This window comes from Triticum dicoccoides, chromosome 4B (genome assembly GCF_002162155.2).
Source record: "Triticum dicoccoides isolate Atlit2015 ecotype Zavitan chromosome 4B, WEW_v2.0, whole genome shotgun sequence".
NCBI lineage: Eukaryota > Viridiplantae > Streptophyta > Magnoliopsida > Poales > Poaceae > Triticum > Triticum dicoccoides.
Genome location: NC_041387.1, coordinates 528,023,680 through 528,031,873, shown reverse-complemented (window position 1 = coordinate 528,031,873; position 8,194 = coordinate 528,023,680).

Sequence of the window (8,194 nt, the reverse complement as noted above, 5' to 3'; positions counted from 1 at the left end):
GTCAAAACCGGCGGATCTCGGGTAGGGGGTCCCGATCTGTGCGCCAAGGCTGATGGTAACAGGAAGCAAGGGACACAGATGTTTACCCAGGTTCGGGCCGTCTCGATGGAGGTAAAACCCTACTTCCTGCTTGATTAATATTGAAGATATGGGTAGTACAAGAGTAGATCTACCACGAGATCGCAGAGGCTAAACCCTAGAAGCTAGCCTATGATGGTATGATTGTAATTGTGATCAGCCTTCTAAGGACCTACCTATCCGGTTTATATAGACACCGGAGAGGGCTAGGGTTTACATGGAGTCGGTTACAAGGAAGGAAACACAATATCCGGATCGCCAAGCTTGCCTTCCACGCAAAGGAGAGTCCCATCCGGACACGGGCCGAAGTCTTGAATCTTGTATCTTCACGCTTCAATAGTCCGGACGATGTATATAGTCCGGCTGTACGGATACCCCCTAATCCAGGACTCCCTCAGTAGCCCCTGAACCAGGCTTCAATGACGATGAGTCTGACGCGCAGTCTTGTCTTCGGCGTTGCAAGGCGGGTTCCATCTCCGAATACTCCAAAGTATCTGTTACGACAAATAATGTCCGGCTTCCCATCAATGTTGTACTCCTCGGCTTCAATGTCTCATTAATAACCATCTCCACGTGTCGAGCGAATGCGAGGAGCCGGGGCATTTTTTCATTTGCCACCCTCAATCCTCCGGGCTGGCCGTCTATTTGAAGGGACGGGGATTCTCAGATCCAAACCTCACTCTCCCTCCCTGAGCTAGCATCCAACAGAGCGCTCCGCGAAAAACCATTCCAACATGGTCGGCCGTCGCAGCTCTTCTGCTCGCCCTCCTCGTTTCAAGTCGGGGGATTGGGGAGAGTGTTCAGTCCCTCATAGCCGTTTGATAGAGTTACAAACCCAAGGGTTCCTCCCACCGGCGTTCATGGTCCCTGTCCGAGCCGGAATAGCTACTTATGACAGAGGGGAACAAGCGGAGGGATATCCAAATCCATCTCCAGAGGAGTATATATGCCTCATCCCGCATCTGTTAAGGGGCGTCGGGTTTCCCACCCACCCGTTTCTTCGCGGGCTCCTGGAGTTCTACGGCCTCTAGTTGCACAATCTTACCCCGGCCTCCATTCTGCATATAGCAGGGTACGTCGCTCTTTAAGAGCTGTTTCTAGGCTACGAACCTCACTTCGGATTATGGAGGAAGCTGTTCTGCCTTGTCCCCCGTACCCAGGGAGAATCCCTATGTCAAGTGGGCGGGGCCGAAGTATGGCGAATTGCCAAGACCGGATACCTGTCCGGCACTCCTAAGAAGGCACCAGAAAACTGGCCTTCAGAGTGGTTTTACATTGATGACGTTCCCCTTCCGGATCCAGTTCGGACAAGCCTCCCCAAGTTCAGTAACACCCCGCCGAGGGCACGCCTAAGCTGGCGCCCCCGGGGCCCTCAAGAAGAGGATACGAGGGAGATACACTTCCTGATGAGCAGGATAAAGTTACTGGCAAATCCGGACTGATGATAGTCGAGGTCATGGCAATATGCATCATGCGGGGAGTGCAACCGCTTCAATATCGGGGGAAGCCCATGTGGCATTTCAACAGGGAAGACGACACCACCCGCTGTGGCCGTAAGGGTCCGGACTCTGCCGCTGCTCTGGCAAGAATATTGTCCGATTTATACAAAGGGGAAGAGGAGGAATTCCTTCGCATTAAACCGCGGGACGGATTCTCCATGTACAACCCCCCAAAGTGGGTAAGTCGTCATTCCTTTCCTTGTTTTTACTTACTTTAGCGTTCTTCTGATAAGTTTACCCGCATCGATGTTTCCGAGCAAGAACTGAGGAGGGCCGTAGAAGGAATCTTTAGCCCCTCCCCGCAGCCAGAGGACCCCGGAAGGGCCCTAGATCCAGGACTCAAAGAAGATCCAGATATTACCGTGGAGCTTGTCAACGGGGTATTTTATCAAGCGAGCTGGGATGGTGCCTCAGTGGCCATTGCGGCCGACTATCCCGAACTGCTCCCTGTGTCGCGTGTAAGCCGAACTAAAAAAACCTATCCTCCAAAGAGGACTCCCCTCAGGCATTATACTTTACCCTTAAGGCGTCGTGCTGTTTACAGAGACGACGGTCGGAGCGCGGGGCCGAGCCCCTAGGGACTCGCCAACCACGGGCGTCCAGAACGGGCAGGCTCAAGAGGAAGGCGGTGAGGGTCGACACACCGCTGCAGAGGTAAAGTAATAACTCTGTCATGTGATTATAGTGTTTGAAATATAACAGCGCCCTTTGTGTCTGGAAGGAAGAGAGGCAGCCGGACTATATCCGGGGATCCCGCCAATCACGCCTCCACCAGCCAGGTTCCCGAACCAGCTTCGAGGGCGGAGGCGGACACAGGGCCAGTTCCACATAGTTCTTCGACAGAGGATGCGGATATGTTTTCGGCCACAAACTCCGAAGTGGAGAGCGCCATGAATCACCGGCGCTGGAGGGCCGTGCTTCAGAACAACATCTTTTCCGAAGAGGCATTTAATGCCTTCAATTCGGCAGACGCATACATCCGAGCTTCTCAAGGCGGGCTTCCCCGAGCGACGAACCAGTATACCAAAGATATACGGGTGAGAAGCTTTGATAAGTATGTATAACAGTAGCCGCTGAGACTTAAAATAGTTGGAACAACTATTTGAAGGATCCATTTATGCACATGTTCTTGTAGAGAAGAATGAACAATTGGCTCGGGAGCTAGAGGAATGCAAGGCCCAGCTGAGGGACACGGCTGCCAAGTTAGAGGAATCCCAGAAGGCCTCATCTGGTAATATTTGTCTCAATTGTACGAAGATGCACCAGTTAGTAAATGGCTGGTATGACTAGTCTAACAGAAAATTCTACAGACAATCCCGGGGTGAATCTGGGGGGCGTAACGGATGACAATTCGCATCTTAAAAGGCAGCTGAAGGCTGGCGAGCGCATCCTTACGCAAGTTAAGCAAGAGAAGAACAATCTTCAAGATGCCAATATTCGGCTGGACGTGGAATTAAAATACGTCCGCGCTCAACTGGCGGATTCCGTGAAGGAGAATAAAAGGCTTCAACGCGGCATTTACGGTGAGTGCCCAGACGAACTGTATGATAGTTCGGCGAGGAAGTATATTGAAAGAATTTTGCTTGCAGGAATGTTAACGGGTCGCCCTGAAGAGGAGATGCCCTCATCTGCAAGTGATTTACTGCAAGACCTCTCACAACTGCACGAGCGAGCTCGGCATGTGATGCGGGGTGTTGCTCAGGCCTTGTGGCCATCAAGCTTCATGCCGAACGGCATGGGGGAGCTTGTGGATATGCTTCAAGGAGCACGGTGGCGCTTCCGATTATGGAAGATGTCAGCCTGCCGTCAAGGTGCAAGAGAAGCCTGGGCTATGGTGAAGACGCGCTACACCAAGCTGGACCCGAACCATATGGCCGAAGTAGGACCGGCCTGGCCCGATGGGAAAGAAATTCTCGTGAGCCTGGTATATGACCAGGTAGTGTTAGCCGCCAAGTATTCTCAACAGGATTGTAAGCTAGATAGCCAGTTGGATGGTATAGAGGAAGAATATAGTCAGTCCAAGTGACTATGTAATTTAATGGACATAATTAGTCCCTAGCCGGATTAAAATCATTTGTCATGGCGGATCTTTTCGCTTCAGCCCCTGGATCCTATAGTCCGGGGTGTGTCCGAATACCCGCTCAATTATACAAGACCTGGGTATGCGTGGAGACAAGGCGTAGGGGTCATAGGTGCTTGAACAGACAAGTACCCAACTAGTTATGTTATATTACATGGATAGTAAGAAACATCTTCCAGGGAGAATAGTTTCGTTAGGGGTTCCTTTCCCTGGGTATGCATGAGAGAATGCACATGTCCGGACTGCGAATGATGGCGCAGGATATAAGACTTCCGGGGATTTACGTTGTAATAAAGGAATACATCTTTTGTTCACCGATCGAATATTCTTTTAAGGAAACTAGCTTTTGGCTTCACCCAGTCCGAGGTACACATCCAGCTGAACCGGCAGTAACAATCGCAGAGGTGCTCCCCTTATGCCCTAGCCGAATTAACGGGAACGTAGGGGATGAACACAAGAGCCAGGCAACCCAGATTTGCCACATCTTAAGTCATATCGATGCATATAATGGTGAAGAAAAGGCACATATGGAAAAAGAACGCATATGTGATGGGCAAAAAGCCATTTTAAGTAATTATGTTTAGCTTCCGAATAGGAAGCCCCCAGGTATAGCTTGCGCACATAGTACGGCCGGAGTGATCTGGGAATCCGCACTGTATTAAATACTTTGTGGGAAGAAAAAAAAGGGTCGAGAAAGGAGAAAGGGGTGGAGCATAATTAAAAAGGAGGGGTAAGGAGACGAACACTGAGTTTGGCGTTAGGCGTAGAATCTCCGGAGTCTGGCTGCGTTCCATGGGTTCGGCTCGAGTCTGTTATCGGATGCGTTACGTAAGCGGTACGCTCCTCCAGTGGAACTTTGTCAATGAAGAAGGGACCCTCCCACTTGGGTTTGAGTTTGTCCTTATTCTCCGGTTGGCGTAGAACGAGCTCGCCAATATTGTAAGTTTTGGCCCGCACTTCTCTGCTTTGATATCGTCGAGCCTGCTGCTGATAGAATGCGGAGCGGGCTTTTGCGACGTCGCGCTCCTCCTCCAGGGCATCCAAGTTATCATGCCGATCTAACTTGGCTTCCTTCTCTTCGTACATGCGTACGCGTGGCGAATCATGTATTATGTCGCAGGGTAGTACTGCCTCTGCGCCGTATACTATAAAAAATGGTGTATATCCGGTAGTGCGATTCGGCGTAGTCCGCAGCCCCCAGAGTACGTAGTCGAGCTCTTCAACCCAGTGCGTATCCGACTCTGTCAAGGACCGCACTAATCTGGGTTTGATGCCGCTCATGATGAGACCATTTGCCCGCTCTACCTGGCCGTTTGTTTGCGGATGGTAGACGGAAGCGTAATCAAGCTTAATGCCCATTTTTTCGCACCAAGTTTCACTTCATCGGCTGTGAAATTTGAGCCATTATCAGTGAAGATGCTGTGGGGTACACCATAGCAGTGTAGGACCCCGGATATGAAGTCTATTACTGGTCCGGATTCGGCCGTTTTGACTGGTTTGGCTTCTATCCATTTGGTGAACTTGTCCACCATGACCAATAAGTATTTTTTCTTATGGCTTCCCCCTTTGAGAGGTCCGACCATATCCAGCCCCCAGACCGCAAAGGGCCAAGTTATGGGGATTGTTTGGAGAGCGGTAGGGGGCATATGGCTCTGATTGGTGAAGAGCTGGCAACCGACGCAATGTTGGACAAGGTCCTGTGCGTCTGCTCGGGCCGTCGACCAATAGAAGCCTGTACAGAAGGCCTTGCTGACTAGTGCTCGAGCCGCGGCGTGGTACCCGCCCAATCCGGCATGGATTTCAGCCAAGAGATGCCGCCCTTCCTCCTCGGAGATCCATCTTTGGAGCACTCCGGCAGCACTTTTCTTGTAGAGTTCTCCTTCGTGGACTTTGTAAGCTTTAGAACGCCGGACTATGCAGTGTGCTTCATTTTGGTCTTCGGGGAGCTCCTGCCTATTTAGGTAGGCCAAGAAAAGGCTCAATCCACGGGGCGATTACGGCCATGATTTCGTGGGCCGAAGATGTTATTTCGGTGGCAGAGCCTCCAATCGTGTCTGATGGTTCGGAATCTGGGGGTGTGTTCGGATCCGTGCTGATTTGCCGGACTCCCCTTCCCATACTACGGATGGCTTGAACAACCTTTCCAGGAATATGTTAGGTGGGACAGGGTCGCGTTTAGCGCCGATGCGGGCGAGGACGTCCGCCGCTTGATTGTTTTCTCGAGCCACATGGTGGAATTCGAGCCCCTCGAACCGAGCTAACATTTTGTGGACGTCATTATGGTAGGCCGCAATTTTCGGATTCTTGGCATCAAAGTCTCCGTTTATTTGTGATATTGCAAGGTTCGAATCCCCGCGTAGTTCTAGGCGTTGGATGCCCATAGAGACTGCCATCCGAAGACCGTGCAACAACGCCTCATATTCGGCTGCATTGTTGGAGTCTGTGTATAATATTTGGAGGACGTACTGGACCGTGTCTCCGGTGGGAAACGTCAGGACTACACCTGCTCCCAATCTGGCCAGCATTTTGGAGCCGTGGAAGTGCATGATCCAGTTGGAGTACGCATCGTACTCTTTAGGGAGTTCGACTTCTGTCCATTCGACGACAAAGTCAACCAGTACTTGCGACTTAATGGCTCGCCGTGGTTTGTATATTATGTCAAACGGAAGGAGCTCGATAGCCCATTTAGCAATCCGGCCCGTAGCGTCGTGGTTATTTATTATGTCATTGAGTGGTACTTCAGAGGCCACCGTAATCGAATACTCTTGAAAGTAGTGTCGCAGCTTCCGGGATGCCATGAAGACCGCGTATGCTATTTTTTGATAGTGTGGGTATCGGGTTTTGCATGGGGTGAGGACCGTGGATACGTAATAAACTGGCTTTTGAAGCGGGAATTTGTATCCGTCCGCCTCTCGTTCGACGACGAGCACTACGCTTACCACTTGATGTGTTGCAGCTATGTACAATAGCATAGGTTCGCCGATATTTGGTGCTGTTAGGACTGGATTACTGGCCAGTAAGATCTTTATTTCATCGAGTCCGGCCGCGGCTGCATCCGTCCATACGAAGTGTTCGGTGCGCCGAAGGAGGCGGTAAAGAGGCAATGCCTTTTCTCCTAACCTGGAGATAAAGTGGCTCAAAGCGGCCACGCATCCAGCTAGTTTCTGGATGTGCTTGAGGTCTGTTGGTATAGCCAACTACGACAGAGCTCAGATTTTTGCCGGATTCGCTTCAATTCCTCTATTGGAAACAATGAAGCCCAGTAGTTTCCCCGAGGGGAGGCCGAAAACGCATTTTTACGGATTCAACTTGATGTCGTATGTCCAGAGGTTATCGAATGTAAGCCTCAAGTCATCTATTAGGGTTTCGATGTGTCTTGTTTTTATGACCACGTCGTCCACGTATGCCTCCACTGTTTTGCCGATTTGTTTTTCCAGGCATTGTTTGAATCATGCGTTGATAGGTTGCGCCGGCGTTTTTAAGCCCGAAAGGCATAGTGTTGAAGCAAAAAGGGCCATATGGCGTTATGAAAGTTGTTGCAGCTTGGTCAGACTCTGCCATCTTTATTTGATGGTATCCAGAGTATGCGTCGAGAAAACACAGCGAGTCGTGTCCAGCTGTCGCATCGATTATTTGATCGATGCGAGGGAGGGGAAAGGGATCCTTGGGGCAAGCCTTGTTGAGGTCTTTAAAGTCGACACATAGGCGCCAGGATTTGTCCTTCTTTGGTACCATTACTAGGTTTGCCAGCCAATCCGTATGCTTGATATCTCTAATGAATCCGGCTCGAGTAGTTTGGCTAGCTCTTCCCCCATGGCTTGCCTTTTGGGCTCTGAAAACTGTCTTAGAGTCTGCTTGACCGGTTTGTATCCTTTTAGAATATTGAGGCTGTGTTCGGCCAATCTGCGTGGGATGCCCGGCATGTCCGATGGGTGCCAGGCGAAAATGTCCCAATTCTCGCGTAAGAAATCTCGCAGTGCAGCGTCCATCGCGGGGCTCAACTGTGTCCCGATGGAAGCTGTCTTCGTGGGGTCCGTTGGATGGACTTGGAATTTGACTATCTCGTCTGCAGGTTTAAATGAGGTGGACTTGGGTCGCTTGTCGAGTATCACGTCGTCCCTGTCCATGGTGGCCCGCAGTGTTGTTAACTCTTCGGCTGCTAGGGCTTCAGATAATGCTTCCAGGGCTAGTGCTGCGGTTTTATTTTCGGCGCGAAGTGCGACGTCCGGATCACTGGCTAGAGTGATGATTCCATTGGGTCCGGGCATTTTAAGCTTCATGTACCCGTAATGGGGTACAGCTTGAAAGCCTGTAAATACGTCCCGCCCTAGGAGGGCATGGTATCCGCTGCTAAAGGGAGCCACTTGGAATGTGTTTTCTTCGGACCTATAATTCTCCGGGGTGCCGAATACCACATCGAGTGTGATTTTTCCCGCACACCGTGCTTCCCGAGTAGGGATAATTCCCCTGAAGGTTGTGTCGCTTTGTTCAATGCGGCTTTTATCAATTTCCATCTTGCTGAGCGTTTCTTCATAGA